The sequence below is a fragment of the Hyperolius riggenbachi genome, chromosome 12 (genome assembly GCF_040937935.1).
Source record: "Hyperolius riggenbachi isolate aHypRig1 chromosome 12, aHypRig1.pri, whole genome shotgun sequence".
Classification (NCBI taxonomy): domain Eukaryota; kingdom Metazoa; phylum Chordata; class Amphibia; order Anura; family Hyperoliidae; genus Hyperolius; species Hyperolius riggenbachi.
In genome coordinates this window covers 195,797,731-195,818,393 of record NC_090657.1, presented here as the reverse complement: position 1 = coordinate 195,818,393, position 20,663 = coordinate 195,797,731, and positions in this window count along the sequence as shown.

Sequence of the window (20,663 nt, the reverse complement as noted above, 5' to 3'; positions counted from 1 at the left end):
CTGCTCCCTCCTCCTGCTGAACAGTCACACTGCAGAAAAGGAGGAGTCACTTTAGCAGAAAAGGAGGAGGGCAGAGTGAAGACACAGGCAGAGAGTGCCTCCTGGCTGGCAATGATAACATTTGCTAATTAGCCAGAGATAAGCAAGTTCTCTGTGGTGTAAGGTTCTCTGCAGTAAAAATAAATGTTTTTTACACACAGGGAATGCTTGTGAATGCTTTCAAATGCTCTTCTATGCACCTAAAGGTGCCCATACACTCGTCAGATTGGCAGCAGATAGATAAGAAATGCATCTGATGATCTATCTGATGCGTTTTTAGAACATTTTTTACCAGGATAGAATTCCAATAGATTTCAGTTTGAAATCTATTGAAATTCGATCTGATGGCATTTTTTTGTCATCAGATTTCCATTAAGGCCAATGCAAACTGATAAGCAATCTCATCAGATCGACCTAAATTTTCCACCCTGCCAGTTCGATGGAAATCCATCGAAATAGTTCGAAATCGGCCATCGATCGGTCGATTGGCCAACCGATTTGCAATCGATCGCTCAAATCGGCTGAGTGTATAAAAATCGGCTGAGTGTATGGGCCCCTTAAGAGTAGTTACTAAAATTTTAATTTTAGAGTATAATCCACATCATGCCTGGCTAGCCGGAAACCTCATACTGCACTCCAGATATTCTTCAATGCCTTCAGTGCTATTAACGGTCTCTATAGAGGGACAAGAAAATGGTGTCATCAGATGATGACTGAATGTCTGTTATCCTCATAAGACTCCCAGTGTGCCACGGTGCAGCAGCAACAAAAGAAGGGGGATGATGTGATGTATAGAGAATAATCTCAGTAACAGGTGCCCATTCCTCATAATCCTACGCTGCATTATGCGCTCCCTCCGGCAAAGAAGCACCTTCATCCATATTACTCTATAAACCGCATAATAAAGCTCAAAAAGACAATATTGTGCCCGAAATGTCAGGACGACATATCAGGAACTTCAAATGCGGAAAAAGGGAAACTACGGAAGCCTTAAAATCCAGCGGACGGAGCAGAGAGGAGAGGTCGTATATAACTTCCCCCCGCCATGCACAGAGAAGCTCTCATAAATGATATTTTGTCATGATGTATGGATGGCGGAGTATACATTCATTTCGGAATGATGAAGTGCCAACATGTCTTAGCTTGTGAGAAAGCAGAAGAGTCTGGCTAATGTACGATTTCTGATTTGCTAAGCACTTTCTATACACATTGGAAAAACATGTCATTTCTCATTAGCTTCAGTGACTGCATTACATCTGCTTTAACATACATCAAGCCAGATGATATTTCAGACGGGAAGCTAATGTGATGTGTTCAGGAGGGGCTTCGGCCTACTGTCACCTTATGAGCTCCATCATTTCCACCGCAGATACTGCGACCGGACTTGCAATTAAATCCCTATTACATGCAAATCGTCGTGCCACACACAGATGTCTAAACAGAAGTGACATGTACACATTACATGTAACAAGCCCCTGCCCTGCCAACTGTTCAGAACTGTTTGCATTCTTCTCTTTGTAAGCGGCAGGTGCCTTTGCTTTGCATGGATGTAGACCAGTGCTTTCTTCTTCCCACTATGGGTACTTACCTACCTGAATGCAGCCTAGTGGAGACAAGGATGTCCCTTGCCTGCTTCTGATGTCACTCTGGCACCAGTTTTTATAAGACTTCCCTGCACACCTCATCAGTTCCTGAGCAAAGTGGTACCCAACACATTCTCCTGGTAAGTCTATTTTCTGCTTGGTCTCCTGTTTCCACATTCATTGTTTCAGATGTCTGCTGATAAATTTCCAGATATCATGTTCCAAAGGCAGCATTTTAGATACATTGCCCCAGATGTTGTCCCTGCTGTCAGTTGTTCCCACCTTATGTACTGGTGCATACCAGTCAAGATCTTGGTCAGAGGGATAACTATAGGGGAGGAGCCCATGTGATCGCAGAGGCTCCCAGGGCTGTTTTGAAGCCCCAACTTCTAACCTTCCCTTCCTTCGATAAAGGGGACTATACTTTAGATCAGGTGTTTTTGTGGCTACACTTGTTATGGGTGTGAAGATTATGATGGCCACACTTGTTTTATGACCCTTGTGAGATAGTTCCCAAGGCCATAAAGGGTTCCAACTACTGCACCATATTCCATATTCATCTGTAGGAGCGTAAAAACCACCCCACCCTAGGGCCCCCAAGAAAAATGATCATGAGTTCCCATTTCACCCAATCTGTCCCCGGGCAGTCCCCAGTCACATGCACAGCTTGCCCCCATACAGAGTAAGCGCAGGGAACCGTGTATATTTACCTGCTCTTTCTCGTTCTGGCAGCGAGTCTCTCTATGCTGCATAGTGCATGTCACACGATCAGGAGTCGGTGATATGTAACCTTGCGGAGACCGACACAGTGCTGAAGCTCCATTGTAGAAATTAACTAGAAGAACCGTGTACTTTTAAGTCTCTGATTGACTGGAACTGAATTGTGATCCCCAATGCCAGATTTAAATGTTTTACGCCCCTAGGCCAAGTGTGTTGTGACTCCCTTTCCATGCAGCATCCACCCTCCTATTCCATGTGCAACATCTATATACTGCAGTACATCGCTTTAATGAGGATCTTGAAGGCCAAATTCTGGGGTTCCAGGACATCTGTGCCTATAGGCTCCTGTGATGCAAATCTGGGCCTGCACCAGACACTTACAAGCTAATCACATGATCAAACTGAGCACTTATTTCTACAAAAGAAAGGGATAACCCCTAGTGGTAAACGTCTAGGCAATCAAACTCTGAATGCCTAGCACTTACAGTTAGCCACTTGCCATAACAAGTGCTCATTATTACTATTATTAACTGACTCCAAGGCTTTTTCAAGGATTGTGAGCAGTATAGCCTAAAAAATATCTCAAATCATACTTCAGGTATTCTCCACTCCTTAACAACTTAGGCTAGTTTCACATTTTGTGCATTGCAATTATCCTGCAGCGGGACAATTACACAGCACCATTCCCCCCCTGCATATTACCCTGCGGCAGAGTGTGTCTACAGGGTAATATGCTTAGCTCCCCACCTCCAACCAGTGACGTGCTCCCGGCTGGACAGGAATTACGTCACTGACGTTTCGTCGCTCGGCGCCCCACAACCACGATCGCGCATTTTACACTTACCGAGATGCCATAGACTTGCATTGCTGTATAACCCATGCAGTAGGCACGGATCCTGCAGCAACGCACTGCAGAGTTTACCATGGCCAGGGCCGGCTCTTTCATGAGGCAATGTGAAACATTTGCATCAGGAGCAGATATTACAGGGAGGGCATGTTTGTACTGTGTGTTTACACTAACAGCATGCAGTCAGTCGGAGGAGAAGCGAGACCCACAGCCAGCCAGTGTGCTATTGTGTGGAGCTGCAGCATGTCATACACATTAAATAAAGCAGAGTAAATTGTCGGGTGCTGTGCAATCATTCTAAATCAGGGGGGGTGGGGGGGGGGTGCATCCTTACAAGATTGCGTCAGGCAGCAAAAAGTCTAGAACCGGCCCCGACGATGACTTTCGTTGATTTCGCTACTTCTGTTGCATATAGTGTGTAAGTCCCCATAGACTTACTGTATTTTTTGGACTATAAGACTCACTTTTTCTCCCCCAAAAGTGGGGAATAAAAGTGCAGGGAATGCCTGACTTGTGAACTTCTGCCAATACGAACCTCCAACACACTGCAATGTCAGGAACTCCCTGTACTGTGCCTATCCAGAGGAAGACACGGGGAGACAAACAGAGGACATAAAGGGGTATAGAGGAGGACACAAGGGGAACACAAAGGGTCATACAGGACGACACAAGGAGGACAGGCGGACACATGGGGACACGAGGACTGAAGGGGGTCAGAGTAGGACACAGGAAATTTCGCGTTACTATAATTACACATGCAAAATTTGCTATTACGATGCGAAATTATGGTAGCGTAATTGCCATTAAAATCGTAATTGAAAATACCGTAAGCGTAATTTTCAACGCGTAATTTCGTGTTTCGTTCATAACGTAATTTCACGTTAAACCATAACGTAATTTCGCGTTAAACCATAACGTAATTTCGCATTTCTTCATAATTTCGCGAATTTCGTAATTACTTGTTAGCAGGGTTGCTCGCGAATTTTCGCCAAAGGCATTTTCGTCTGCATGGCGAATTTTGATGCGAAATATCACTACATGGTGAATTTGATATGCGAAATAGCATTCCGTAATGCGAAAAACGACGCGAAAATTAACGCTTACAGTAATATGAACTATCGCGAAATTATGTTATGTAACTACGCTTACAAACGGTTGCATGCAAGGCAAACGTAATTTCGCGATACCCACTGTAATGCGAAAATTACGCTTACGCGGAATTTCGCGAAATCCTTCTTCATTACGATTATGTACTTACGGCCATAATCGTAATTACACTAATTACGCGAAATTTCGCGAAATCGTAATTAAGTCATTACGCTCATCTCTAGAGGGGGCATAATCCACAAGATGCCCCTTCACCATGGATGCACCAGGCTTAGTATATATTTCTTCCCCTGGTTTTTGTCCTCTAAACCTGGGTGTGTCTTATGATCAGGAGCATCTTATAGTCTGAAGAATACGGTACATTGCCCTAGCGACGAGCTACAGCGGAGGAGAATACTGTAAAGCAATGTGACTCAATAAGTGTGAAAGTAGCCTTAATATTGCTTTCTGAGGATTAACGGGCAGTGTGTTATAGAGAAGTCTGCATGTGTTTGTGTTTTAGTCTAATCCTTCATTTTATTAATAGCATCCACAAGCATGATGTAAATGAGTAAAAGCACAGGGCCTCACAATGTCTAATTCATTATTGGCACTCGGGGGTTAACCTCTGTGTGCCCTGTACAATTCCCGTTGATGATGCGCAGGACGCCCTGGCGGGTGAGATCAGTCTTCGGCTGCCGCTGATAGATAGGGAGATTGGCCACTGTGCCCTAGACATCAGAATTACCTTGTAAAATCAATACACCAGGATATTGTTGCACATTAGTGTTCCAGACCATGTAAATCACGCCAGGAAAAACTGTCCTATCAGTATTTTACGTTCTGCGGATGGCAGTATATTACAGCTTCTGGTTGGTGTGCTGGATGTGAAAAACACTGGAGATGCATCTGGATCCATCAGCATGCCTGACAGGGAGATGGTGCTGTAGTGCTGGTACAATTATTGGTTTCACCAAGGCATCATAGTCAGGAGCCGCAATGTACACAGGCTGTCTTAGCATTTCTGAGTTTAACAGTCTAAGGCCCAATACTTGTAAGCATTTCAGGCAATCGATCCAAGTACAATGCATACAGGTTGCAGCACACCGGATGGTCAGAGACCACACTGTGGATGTCAGGTGCAGAGACGCATTAAGGTGAAATGGGACTCTAGGTAAGCAACAACTTTGGGCCCACCTTTGATGGTTTTGTTTTTTTGGGGGTAAGATTTGGTGGGGACTAGAATCTACCTGGCCACTAGTCTCTCTCTAGGCCCTAAGCAACTGCCTAAGTTGCCTTGTGGGTGATCTGTCTCTGGTCAGGTGCCTAAAATGACTATGCCAATTTTCAGGCAATGGAAGTTGGCAAGTTTTGGTAATTCATATCAACTCTTTTTCTTTAGAGTACTTAAAGGGGGAGCCATATAAAATAAGCACTGGGCCGCATAGCTCCTTTACTACACCACTGCTAGCAGTTTAGCAATAGCCCCTTTGACCCCCAGCATTGCAAAGGGGCAGTGGCTGGGGGGCGCAGCCCCATTGGAGCATTATACATGACCTCCTTCCTTGGGCGGTACAAGCGCCATACAGCCAACCACCATGCGGCTTCCATCGCATGTGATTGGCTGTACCTTGCCTAATAGAGTATATTTGCCACCCAAAACAATCTTTCCATGATCTCACCAAAGATCAATGCTTCTCAGCTAATCTGGGAGTGCCCTGAGCTTTATCCAGTTCATCTTCCCTTTCCCAATACTAAACATGCCCATATATTAGCAGATGAGGCAGTTGACTTGATGATGAGAAATATTCATCTCTGATCAAATCTAATCAGAGAGATAATGTTGTCACACATCTGCACAGAGATTTTCAATAGATTTCAGCTTGGTTCGCCTTTTCCACCTGTTCTTGTCCCTCACACACACACCCCATTGGAATAGTCGCTCCCCCCCCCCCCCTCTATAGTTCTCCCCATCTTGCCCTGTATACACACATTCTCCTATATATATTCCCCCATCCACTCACATTTATTATTTTTATCTTTTATTTTTATGTTTATTATTATTATTTTTATTTTTAGTATACACATCAGTATATCCCCATTCTACTCTGGGCTTTTCCTGCCCTCTCACTTGTATAAACACCCACTTCCCCATTACAGCATAATAGCTAACATTGAGTGTTACAAGCATTATTGCAATTTTTGTATAGTTTGTGTATATGTGTGTCTATCACTTCCTACTTGTTTAATTTACATATGCATATGTCCGAGATCATATACCAATTGTGCCTCTTGTCCCCAGTTGTATGTACTCCGTTTATTATTGCCTGAGGAAGCGGGTTTTACCTGCGAAACGCGTTGCGAATACCCCCCGGAGTGTACCAATAAATATATTTATTTCTGAATACACAGCTTGTTGTGTCTGCTTGTGGGAGGTAAGTCCACCACTGCCTCCTAAGCAATTCTTTTAAAACTTTTAATTACTGTTTTTACTCTTTTGGTGCCTCTGTTCTTGTTACTCTATACTTAATATCCACCCTTGGTGGAGGGGGATACCCCTATTTTTTTCCTGTCTACAGAGAGCGACTTCTTATTCCTGAGTGAGGACAGGCTAAATTCCTCACCTGCCCATACAGTGGTTGCCTGGAGGTAACCCTGGTTTGTGAGTATATCACTGTACTCTTCTACATTTACCCATTGTCTTAACCTACTACACTATATTTGGCTCTCGGTTCTTATTTTTACATACAACTTCAACTTTGATTGGCCAATCGCTGACCAATTTTACCACCTCCATGTAGTATGAGAGTATACCTAACCAATCTGCTCATAGTATTCAATATCTGTTAACCCTTATACTAAATGGAAGTGGAAAAATTATGTCAGTGATTGGCCAATCATGAACGAAAGTGTGTACCAGGCTTTACAGGCGAACAAATATTGGTGATAAACAGAAGCAGGTTATAAAGAGAATTGTTTAGACGGGAGAACACTCAGAAGAGAGTCTACATAGCCAATTATGTGACTCCATCACAGAATAGGAGGTTATAGAAGCATGAGCAGGATGAGGAGTATGTACAGTACTTAGGTTTACAGTACAGATACAAACATTTGTGTTTCATGATAACATTATAAATAATAAAAACTCTTTGTGCCCAGCACTTCTTGTACAGCAAATTCTTATCATCATGAGACTCTGCTGAGCTGCAGTGCAGACTAAAAAAATTGATATTCAGCAGAGTGAAGAAGTGGGCTGGGTCAGGTGATCTGCGCCAACAGGAAAAGACTGGCCAATGCCCCCACCCAGCTTCTCCTTGACTACCTCATGTGTGTGGCGGCAGAACAGGGAAAGAATCTGGGCAGCTTTATGCCCAGTAAAATTCCACTGTCATCTCAAAGGGACGACAGGACAAAGCCAGCCAGGTAATTTCAGTATATTTATGGCACAAACTACAGACATGCAAAGCACAAAACATTGTGCACTGCTAATTAATGCAAATTGACTATCATATGAAATGTAAAAAATGTGGGCTGAACTAGGGCTTTAACAATAGGTTTGATTGACTACCCTGACTCTCCGTACCCACTTAGATTGTGTTGACCGTGTTTTGTGCGCGGTTTGCATGGGATTACGACCGCAGTGTTTTATTGGCTACAGGAGCGGGGAAGAAAGAGCTATCTCGCCTCTCTTTGTAAGCTTTTCTCTGATACAATATACTTATTCATGAGGGTGTGTTGCGAATGGAGCCTTATGATTACTATCCGAACCGTCTTTTATCCCCGCACAGGCGGCCGACACCGGCTTCTTCCTGAACATCGCGTTCAGCTATTTTCCGCCTCTTTGTTGTAAATATCTCAGGTTTTTTTTTTCTCATCCCAGTCAGTTGTGACTGCATCAGTCTCACGTCTGTGCTTTTTATTGCTGTCAATACATTTAAAGAGCGCACTGTTAATTCTGCTAATTAACAAGCTGATGGTTCTACCTCGCCTGCGCCCCCCATTTGTCTGGTTCGCTTGGTGAAATATTATTGCAGTAAATCTATATGAAGAACGCAGTAATTGAGTTCCCCTTTATAGAAAACAATATTTTTACTTCGGTTGTTTAAATTAAATGTCTGCAGGGGTAGAAAATAAAAATAAAAGTAGTGATTGTGGAGGAAATTAAAAGTGTAAAATTTAATTGGTATTCCTAAAACAACCTTGAAATGAGCTTTATAGGAAAGCACATTCATTTTATGGCATTTAGATTTAAAGGTACAGCACACTTTGTACCGTGGCTGATGGTTTAGGTATACCAGGGACCTGATTACATTGCGACGATTGCAAGGATTAAAGGGAACCTGAACTGAGTAAAATTATTTCAAATAAACACATGAGGTAACTTCAAATGAACATTACATAGTTACCTTGCCATCAGTTCCTCTCAGAAGCTCACCATTTTCTTCTGACAATGATCCCTTCCAGTTCTGACAACATTTTGTCAGAACTGAAATACATCAGTTGCTCTCAGTTATATATCAGTTGCTCTCAGTTATATTTCAGTTGCTGTCAGTTATAGCTGAGTGGACAACTGATGTGCCCGGTAATGTCCATGTTTCCCTATGGCTCAAGTGGGTAATGTTACAGTTTAACTGTGTGCTGACCAGAAAGCTGTTATGGGGTAATGGCCATTTTCAAAATGGATGATGGAGAATTCCCTTGATCACAGTGGACATACAGGATGTAGGAGAGGAGAAAGAGACCGATGAGTAGACTACACGGGAGGGAAGTATGACGTGTGTATGTTTATTTTGACTTTTAATTTTCAGTTCAGGTTTTCTTTAAGGGCCAGTAATAGACTAACACCTAGGTTCTCAACGTGTGGTACGCGTACCCCAGGGGGTACTTCTAATGGTTCCAGGGGGTACTCGGGCTTGATATACTTAGCCAAGAACAACAAATTTAGAGTTTTAGAAAATGATCAATCTTATTTTAAACAACCCCAAATTAGTATTTTAGCTAATTAAAAGCAATAGTAAATGCTTGGAAATGGTTTAGAACCAATTATCATGTACTATGATTAAATATATATTTGTCACGGGATACTTGTGATAATGTTTACTATGCCAGGGGGTACTTGGTGAGTACAGGGTTTTAAAAGGGGTACACACCGATAAAATGTTGAGAAACACTGGACTAACACATATGAATAGATAGTCACATGACTCGCTTAATAATAAATGCCATACAAAAGTTACCTGGCGACAACAAACTTGCTTCTGAGAAATGGACGTCTTTTTTACTTACTCACCCATCAATGTGTTTAAAAATTGCACAAGCTAAATTTGCGAGCCGCATTTGTGAGTGAGCCGCATGTGTTTGTGCTGCCACAACAAGCATTACATTTTCTGAATCAGGTGGGAAAGGTGTGTGTGATGCAGGCTCATAGCTTTACTCGAGTTTCTTCTTTTGGGACTGAACTCTAAGGCATATTTCTACTGCATGCATTTCTGCACGTATTTTGTGCATGTGAGTTCACATTAGAATCAGTGGTGTAACAGTAGCCTCCACCGGGGGGGTTAGGGTTTGCCAGCTGGGGGGGCACAGGTGGTCTTGGAACTATTATTATAATGCAGAAAGTGCAGCAGAAATCAGAAGTCTTATACATTACCTGTAAAACAAAAGTTTGCTTTCTTAAAACAGAAAGTATTTGCGATAATTCAGGTTGGAGTGAGCTCCGAGATGTCTCCCAGTGCATCACTGCTGAATATATGCAAACTCGCATCTCCTCCACTTCCTGGTTAGTTATCAAGTGTATTGCAGCCAGCCAATCAGCATGTGGCTCCAGTCCCCACATGGTGTTTGGCTGGCTGCATTGCCAACTAACCAGGAAGTGAAGGAGATGTAATTGCCGGAGCAGAGGTATGTATAAGCCTTCTGGCTTCCGTTGCACTTTCTGCATTATTACATAGGGCACAAATGGGGGATAAATACCTCGTTCTGCTGCGGCAAATCAGCTTGGATTTTTATGCTTAACATAACTTGGCAATAAAAAGAGGTCATTTATATGGCTTCAGACTGTCTTTAAGGAGGGTCCCGAAGAGTGGCAACAGTAATGAGGATCTAGAGGCCATCCTCTTTTTGGGTAAATCTGTTTCTTCTCACCCCCTTTTCGCCTGGGCTTCTCATGAAGCACCAGAGTTTATGATGCTCCTCCTCCTCCTCCTCCTCCTCATTTTTAGAAATACTGCAACCTATTTCCGCCTCCAAAGCACCCTTGTTTCGGGTTTTAAGAGACAAAAATACTTCACAGTAACCAAGCAGCTCGGGGTAAAGAGAATTAGCATATTCAGTAGCGGTGCATTGTGGGTAACCACAGATGCTCACTTTAAGCTGAAGTATCGCAAATTCCTTCTGTTTTAAGAAGGCAAACATCACAAAAAATTCTTCCTCGCCTCTGCAGCTCCTAAAAAAGAGGTGGGTAAAAAAGGGCTATTTTACCGTCAGTATGGTCTCGAAGTATAAACAATTATTTATTGCCATTCCCTCTTATAACAGAATCCCAGACTTGTACTCCCATCCTAGCACACTGCTGTCACATGACCTATACCCCCTGCAGAGATGGATTAAGATGTATCGGGGACCCAGACAAGATAGTAGATTTGTGTCCTTTTGTTGTCCTTTGGTAAGCTGAAGTGGAGAGAGGTCAGAGAAGGTGGCTGGTGGACCCCTTGACACCCACTGGGCCTCAAGCACCTGCCTAGGTTGCCTGGTGGATGATCCTGCTCTACCCTTGTGATACCCCGTAACTTACTCTACAGAAGCTAAACCCGTTTACCTTTTCCAGACCAAATGCAGCCGTGTGCCTTTAGCCGTTGTAGTCATCACTCATCTCCCTCCCTGCTAGAGAATAAGCCCCATAAAATGATTCTGCGCATTTTTCAAGATCTACATTGCCATGAGGCTGAACACGACATTGTTATTATCCTGTTTATGTGTTTAGATTGACTTGTATTGCGCTATTCCAGCTAATTCAGGAGCCGCTCTCACTTTATAAATAGTAAAATAAGAAGAACACAGGGGAAATTGTGAACTGCATTGCTCGTAATAAAAGAAAAAAAAATATTCCTCAAAATAATAGTCCGCATTTCACATATGATGAGTGAGTTGCCGAGGAAAATGAAATTCAAATAATCAGTTGATTTTATTGGCTAAGTGTGCCTTACTGGGAGAAATACAGTCGCTGAATCTAATTCTTATAATGTAAGAGCTCCGTGGGGAAATTTACTCCCTACCTGTCTCCGGAGGACGGGGGAATCCGGTGCGCGCTGCACACTCCAACGTCTCTCTCTCCGACCGCTATCGCAGCAATCATTTTATAATGAAATGAATAAAATTCACCAGCATTAAGTGTCGGTAAGTGATGGGCTCCCGGGGAAACAATACTTCAATCAATAAATCAATAGACTTTTTGTTTTCTTTAGCAGAAGTAAAATGGCTCATATAAAATCATTTAAACTCTTGCACTGCTGGAGACCTACTGATCTGACATAATGTCACACATTACCATGTATATATATATATATATATATATATATATATATATATATATATATATATATTGTATATATATATATATATATATATATATATATATATATATATATATATACACACACACACACACACACAGGTAGTCCTCGGTTAAAAGAGAAAGGGATTGTAGCTTCGTTCTTAACCTGAATCTGTCTATGGGTGGAAGCACCATGTGATCTCTGTACCCTGTATTTCCTCTATGCCTCCCTGTGCCTCCAGTGTCTCCCCTTGTATCACCTCTGTCCCCCTGTGCCTTTCAGTGCCCTCCTCTGTGCCACCTCTGCCACCCCCCTCTCCCGTGTCACCTCTGTCCCCCTGTTCCCTTCTGTGCCACCTCTGCCTCCCCACTGTGTCACTTCCAGGGCTGAATATACCATAAGGCACTGTAGGCACGTGCCTACAGGCGCTTGATGATGGAAAGGCGGCTCGCTCCCTTCCCCTAGTGCCTCCCTCCCTCCCTATGCAAAGTCCTGAGCAGAGTGTAAATGAGAGGTTACTCACCCAGCTCTCAGCAATCCACTGACAAGATCTCTCTTCAGTCAGGGCACCACTAGCTACTTAACAACACTAAGGGTACTTCTGGCTGCCTAATGCTAAGGGACACCTGTATCTATGACGGCCAAGGGAAGTAAGGGAGAAGTAACAGCTGGGGCAGCCAACACACTAGCGGTGCAGTTTAGAGGGGGTTTGTAGGTTCATGGAGGGTGAAGTCTAGGGTGCCAGGACATCTGTGCCTATAGGCTCCTGTGATGTAAATTCAGGCCTGGTCACCTCTGTCTCCCTGTTCCCCCTTTGCCCCCATCTGTGTCACCTCTGCCACCGTTCCCTCAGTGTGCCCTTCTGTGCCACCTTTCTCCACTGTTCCCTCAGTGTCCCCTTCTGTGCCACCTCTGCTTCCCCACTGTGTCACCTCTGTCTCCGTTCCCCCTTTGCCCCCCACTATGTGACCGCTGTCTCCCTGTTCCCTCAGTGTCCCCTTCTGTGCCTCCTCTGCCTCCCCTCTGTGTCAGCTCTGTCCCTCTGTTCCCTCAGTGTCCCCTTTTGTGCCACCTCTGCTTCCCCACTGTGTCACCTCTGTCTCCGTTCCCCCTTTGCCCCCCACTATGTGACCGCTGTCTCCCTGTTCCCTCAGTGTCCCCTTCTGTGCCTCCTCTGCCTCCCCACTGTGTCAACTCTGTCCCTCTGTTCCCTCAGTGTACCGCAGCAAAATGTAATTGTCAGGCTTGCCTGGTAACCTGCTATGAGTCAGACTGTATGCCCATATGACTGACATATAACCCAGCCCTAACACCTATGAAAGCTCCTGCCTAATACAATCTACAACACCCTGCAGGCAGATGTAGCATCGGGCTGGCAGACCACCAAACACAGTAATGCAATGTATCCAATATACTGAATAGTCACCTGAGACCTGAAGGTTGGAGCAATCCAGATGAAGACAAGGTAACAGGGAATGGCTGAAGTAATCACTAGACAGATGCAAGGTCAATCAGGCCAGGGTCAATGCAGGCAGCGTTCATGCGAATCCTTTAACAAGCTGGGTCGGTAACGAGATATCCAGTACAGAAGCGTGGTCAGGAATAAGCCGGGTCAGTAACGGGTATCCAATCTAGAAGAAGCTTAGTCAAGAGACAAGACAAGCACTTGGTGTGAGCGCAATCTCAGCAACAAGCCCAATATTGGCTATCATGGGCACAGACTAGAGCGCTCACCAGATTCAAATACCAGCCCTGACCAATAGGAGCTCGGCGTGTCAGCTAGTCAGCTGATACGCAGGGAGACACGTGGATACTGTTACGTAGGCGGAGCGCGCACGGCGACATGTCCTCCGTCCGCCGCCCTGCACGCATATGAGTCAGCGGCAGGGTCGGCAACAGAGTCAGCGGCGGCCTGCGGACTCCTTACATTCCTTTTTAACTTTTTTAACCACTTCAGCCTTAAGTGTTGTTTCACCTTATGTGTCCAAGCAACTTCTTTCACCTCCCATTCATTTTCCAATAACTTGATCACTGCTTATCACAACAAAATGATCTAGATCAATCAGGCTTTCTTTGGGTGGTACATTATACTGAGAATTATTTTATTCTAAATTCATTTTAACAGTAAAATTAAGAAAATAAATTGAAAAAACTCATTTATTCTCAGATTTCAGTCACTTTAGTTTTAAAATGATACATGCTAACATAATTAAAACCCACTTATTGTATTTGCCCAATTGGCCCGGTATATTACATCTTTTAAATAATGTTCCTATCACAATATATGGCGCCAATGTTTTATTTGGAAATAAAGGTGCATTTTTGCATCCGTCACGATTTACAAGCCCATAATTTAAAAAGTAACAGTAATATACCTTCTTGATATACATATTAAAAAGTTCAGTCCCCAAGGTAACTATTTATGTATTTTTTTATTGTGTATGTTTTATTTTTTTTACAAAAATGTTTTGGGGGTTACTATTGGGGAGTGTAGGGGGTATGGGGTTCATTTGAAATGTAAAAAAAAATAAAATTTTAAAATGTTTTTACATGTAATTTTACTATTTGGCCACAATATGTCACATATCAGATATCTTCTGTATGCGTAGTATTACTAAGCAAAACTGAAAAAAATGTGTGGAATCGCTAGTATGGACACAGCCGTCTCGTAGACGGCGTTGGTCTTTCATATGGGGACATAGACTAATGAATGGGAACTGTGTTCCCATTCATTACTCTCCAAGCTAATGGGCGGTGGCGGGAGCGCGCGCGATTGGCCGCAGGGATGAGGGGCAGCATTTTGGACGTAGCAGCAACGTCCAAAATGCAAAAATAATTAAAAACTATTTTTCTTTGAACTTTTTAAAATCCATTTTCTCAAAAACTACAGGATTTTAAAAATGTTTTCACCACAGAATCGAGTTTTTCATTTTCCGCCGTTCATATCGGCAGGTCGTTTGTAAGTCAGGTGTTTGTAACTCTACCTGTATACATTACATAAAATATATATACACATTATCTCACATAAGTGAGAAAGCAATAAAGATATGACACTGGGTGTATGTAATAAGCTGTAGTAGTAAGCAGAATTACATGCGTAAAGTTTTTCATACGATGAGTAGAGCGTAATGCATGGCATGTCATGTATTGCGTTCTGCTCTACTGACCGTGCGGTAAGACCTTATGCAAGTAATTCTGCTCAGGGCAGTTTACTGCTTACACCCACTTGATACAATGTAAAGTAGCCAGTATACAGCTTGTATACCAGTGTAAATGTGCTGTCCCATCAAAATAACAACACACAGCCATTAATGTCTAAACTGCTGTCAACAAAAGTGAGTACACCCCATAAGTGAAGAATGTCAAAAATGTGTCAATTATGATTTGTTAGGGAAAAAAAAGTGTCAATTATTTTCCAGCACTGCCTTAACTCTGTTGGGGATGGAGCTCACTAGAGCTTCACAGGTTGCCAGTGGAATTTCTTCCACTCTGGTGAACGTTAGAGACCTCGCGCTCCTCCCCCCTCTGTTTGAGGATGCCCCACAGATGCTCAATAGGGTTTAGGTCTAGAGACATGCTAGGCCAGTGTCAGCATCAGACACTTATTGCAGCAGGCCCCATCCACGCACACCTGCACAGGTCAACAACAACAACAACAAATAATATTTGTAGAGCGCTTTTCTCCCATAGGACTCAAAGCGCATAAGCATGGCTCAGACCATCGTGGTACAGAGGAAGAATTTTATAAGTCCGGAAATGCCAGGCTAAACAGGTGGCTTTTCAGTCTGGATTTGAATAGCTCCAGGGATGGTGCTGTCTTTACAGGGTGTCACAGGGAGTTCCAAAGAGTAGGGGCAGCATGACAGAAGGCTCTATCTCCAGATTTTTTGAGGTGCACTCTGGGAGTGACCAAGTTTATAGAACTTGCTGATCTGAGGTTGTGAGAGGTGTGGTGCAGCTTCAGCAAGTCCTTCATGTATCCAGGGCCCAGATTGTGCAGGGATTTGATTGTCAGCAGTCCAATCTTGAAGAGTATTCTCCATTCTACTGGTAGCCAGTGCAGTGAGCGAAGGATTGGTGTAATGTGACAGTGGCGAGGCTGGTTTGTTAGCAATCTGGCAGCAGCATTCTGCACTAATTGCAGGCGACGCAGGTCCTTTTTGGGGAGGCCAGCATAAAGGGCATTGCAGTAGTCCAGCCGTGATGTGATGAAGGCGTGAACTAGGGTTGGAAGATACTCTGGGGGAATCAGATGTTTAATCTTCAGATGAAAGTAGGAAGATTTAACTACATATGAAATTTGGTTTCTGAAACTCAAATCCCCATCGATTAGTACGCCAAGGCTGCGCACAAGGTTGGAGCTGTTTATGTCTGGTGTTGCTTTAGGATAGAGCTGTTTTGATGGCGAGCACTGGCTTTGGACAAAGAGGACCTCAGTTTTGTCAGAGGCCCTCTGTCACCGGATCCTCGCACCCAGACTGCCGGGAGCAAGGACGCAGTGGCAGAGGGCTTCCGACCTGCACAGGCGCACGTGCGGCCATGCGAACTGCACAGGCAAGGCAGGAAATGTGGACTTCTGCTTCAAGGTTAAGGTTGCTGATCATGGATAGGGTCTGGGCCTGGTCTGGACACTTTTGCAAGCTCTTAGAGATAAACAGGAAAAAAAGGAGGACCCAGACCGCATCCCAGGAGGTTTACGCATCCAGACAGTTACCGGAATTACTTTTTTTTTTCAAAAATCTTTTTTTTTTCAAGGAGAGCATACATACAAAGGAAATGCATTAAGTTCCTGCATGTGATACAGAGCAAATCAGCAACAAACAAGGCAAGAGATCGAATGTACAGTAGGTCTACAAATGTATCATGCTCTTCGAAAGCAGGGAACATTTCACAACCATAACGCTGGGGAGAGGGGTGGGGTGCGAAGGAGGGTAAGTTACTGGCTAATGGGGTAAAAGAAAACAGGGGAAGGGGGGAAAAGGCCTCGCCAGAGAACATGCGTAGAAGGGGAGGGACGCCTATGATCAAACTACACAATTACTTTTTTTTCTAAAGGCAGTTTAAAACACGGTACAATTCTTGTTTCAATACAGCAGAGCCACAACAATGATAAAAAATTAGGTGTTTTGCTTTTTGTAAGGATATTTTATTTAAGCCAAAGAAATAAATTCTACTTTCTATTGATCTACCTGTAGTAAATGTGTCCCATCATGTACACGGACAAAGAAAAAGCAATACAACTGTAAACTGGAATAAAAAAATAAATAAAACACAAAATGCATGTTTAATATCTCTGTCATTAGGGGAAAAATCAATGGAACTTTAATTAGAGGCTGGAAGTGTGTAATGAAAACCATCTCTGTAAATGATGTGTTGCTTGTGTTATGGTGTTGCTGTTGCATGTTCAGTGTCTGGGGAAATATGCTTGAGGGCGGTTCTTTTGCCAAAAAGTGGCATTTATAACGGCCAAGGGATTCCTCTGTTTTATAAACAATAATTTCTATCACTGGCAGCAGAAGTGGCCTAAAGGTGCCCATTTAATAGCACAACTTTTTCATCAGACGCAACGCACTTTTTACGATCGGAAGTAATCTGAGGGTAATTATCGATTGTTTCAATAAATGGTTCAATTAGGGCATTTTCTGTCTTCAGATACGATTGTAAAATCCAACTTACGGATCAATTACATTTCCTGTTCCAATCAACCAAAGAAACCTTTTACATCGATTTTCAGCCCAAACTGTTTTATTCTTTTATTTTGCTGGGCAGGAAGTATGTCACTGGGATTCCCGCTGGTCTGCGCATGTGCACCGCGTTGCACAGCGCTCCCACCGTGCACACTTGCTGCTTGACCCATTGTCTTGCATTGCTGCATAATCCATGCGATAGGCATGGATCATGAGGTAATGCACTGCAGACTTTGTGTCAGGAATGCAGTGACTTTCATACATGCGGCACATCACATTGCGTAAACTGTGCAAGTCTCCAGAGACTTGCATGGCGCTTGCAGCGGGGAAGTATAACGCGTGGCAACGCAGCAGGCAAGTGCAAGGCCTATTTCACACTGGAAACCAGCATCGTAGCAGCATTGCAATGCGAGGATCGTATCTCACCTCAAAAAAACAGCCATCGGGGATTACCGCGGTAATGCATGGTAATCTCCCTTCTGGCTGCAGGAAGTGAGGCGCCCTAGCGCTCACTTCCTGTGGCTGAAATTTGAAGAGCAGGAAGTGTATTGAAAAAATACACAGCGTATTAAAAAAAGCAAAAGGTTTTGAGTATAATACCAATTTAAGTAATTGAGGAAAGTAGCAGTTACAAAGAACAGTTTCATTTGTTTTGTCTTCCACTTTGTTGAATCTGTCACACCTAAGTATGTCTTGTGAGGTTTATTTTGGTGTGAACCTATTCTCTGCAATTGGCGACCAGTTTTAGGTCTCTTGCACACTGCAAGCAATTCCGATTCAGATTCCGCTTTTTAATCAGTTTTTACATTCGATTCAGATTCCGATTTGCAGTGTGCAGGGAGCACACTGCAAATCGGAATCGGCTGTAAAAACTGATTAAAAAGCGGAATCTGAATCGGAATCACTTGCAGTGTGCAAGAGGCCTTAAGCCGGCGATAAAGTTTGCTTCATGTCCTGCATGCCACCCTCTCCATTTTTGTTTTCTGCACACCGCCACTTCCTTGTCACCACAGAAGTAGCCTGTGTTTGTCCAGTGTGTCTATTAATTATGATGTCACTTTTAACTCAAACAGAGAAACATAATTAACTGATATGCATGAACTGCGCTGCAGAAAAATGATGTAGTTCATTTAAGAGCGATTAGGGGAGGCTAATTAATGTGATGAGTTAATATCACTTGTGACCAGCTGTGTGCAGGAAGGTTGGGGACAGGGCCTGGTTTCTATGAGAAGGATGCATTGTGGGATAAAAGTACCTGTCAAGGGATATCCACAGGATTGGATGTCTGGTATTACCAACATGGGACCAACATTAAATGCCAGGCCCCCAATGCTCCTTTCTCCAGCAGGCAGTAGTACAAACACCACAGCAGTTTATTCCTTCACACAAGTCCACAGGTTTCCTCGTAGGAAAAGGTATCAACATTCTATTGCAGCACGATAAGGGCTATGAGCCACTAAAGCGATTTGGGGTCGCGGATGAACACTGGCGATCCCAAAAAGCATTAGGCTGATGAAAGTCAACACAGGCGAATTCACAGGAGCGATTTTGATGACGCCAAATCGCAATTGTGGATGCTGCAGAATTTGTGCTTGAATACAAAGGATAGAAACGCTACAAAATCGCTTTTCAATTGCTGCACAAAAGCGATTTCCCAGTGATTTTAGTACCCGAACCAAAAAAGAAAAAGAAATCACAATTTCTAATCACAATCACTCTACAAATAACTAGCACTAAAATAAAATTGCTTTTAAAAAAAATGTGAATCTCTCCGGAAATGGCCATACAAAATGCTAACAAAATCGCTAAGTGGTTTTGATACCGATTACCAATCTGTAGTAAGCACCTGGCCTAACTTATCCAGTTTGAAGCAAGTCGGAAATGGATTAAGATGAAATAGGGCCCTAGACAAGATAGCATTTTTTTCCTACTGCTAATGGTTACCTGGCAATTTTTCTAGTAACATTTGGTAGGGGCTAGCATCCACCAGGCCCCTAGACTATCTCCAGGCCCTAGGCAAGTGCCTAGGATTGCCTTGTGGATGATCCGGCTCTGGTCAGTGTACATTGTGCGCTGTGTTTTATTTCCTTGTATCTATGGCTTACCCAGAATTCCCAGACTCTAGTGAAAAAATAACGTTACCAGCTTTTAGAGGGGGCCGTATAAAACCGTTATGTCCATTCAGCAGCCTGGGAAATGCTCTGTGTGCCTTGTGGTTTTTGATATAAAACTAATTTTTCTATCATTAAATCATTTTCAGTGCCAGCCATCACTCACCAGTTACTGCCCAGGTGAATGCAAGGGTGCTAATAACCACCAGTGCGCTGCCGCCGACACAGTAACATCCATAACTTATTACCCTACATTAATGCTGCATTAGTAAACAGTGCCACCATTCCAGCTGCTATAAAGGACTTTCTTTTTTCCCTTTTACGATCCCAAAACAAGACTAAACTAATTCCAGGCTGTCAGACTATAATGACTAAGAAATCCTAATCAGGTGGATATTAAATATTACATATTAATGATTCATATCCACCTAGTGAAGTCTGCAGATTACCCTATTCAAGCAAGAGCTAGAAGATTATTTTCTGTAATTACTAGATATTGTTTTAAAGGGAAGGTTCAGGGAGGGTGGGGAAAAAATAAAAATCAATTTCCACTTACCTGGGGCTTCCTCCAGCCCGTGGCAGGCAGGAGGTGCCCTCGCCGCCGCTCCGCAGGCTCCCGGTGGTCTCCGGTGGCCGACCCGACCTGGCCAGGCCGGCTGCCAGGTCGGGCTCTTCTGCGCTCTAAGTCCTTGTACTTCTGCGTCCCACGCCGGCGCTCTGACGTCATCGGACGTCCGCCGGGCTGTACTGCGCATGCGCAGTAGTTCTGCGCATGCGCAGTACAGCCCGGCGGACGTCCGATGACGTCAGAGCGCCGGCGTGGGACGCAGAAGTACAAGGACTTGGAGCGCAGAAGAGCCCGACCTGGCAGCCGGCCTGGCCAGGTCGGGTCGGCCACCGGAGACCACCGGGAGCCTGCGGAGCGGCGGCGAGGGCACCTCCTGCCTGCCACGGGCTGGAGGAAGCCCCAGGTAAGTGGAAATTGATTTTTATTTTTTCCCCACCCTCCCTGAACCTTCCCTTTAAAAGGAACCCGA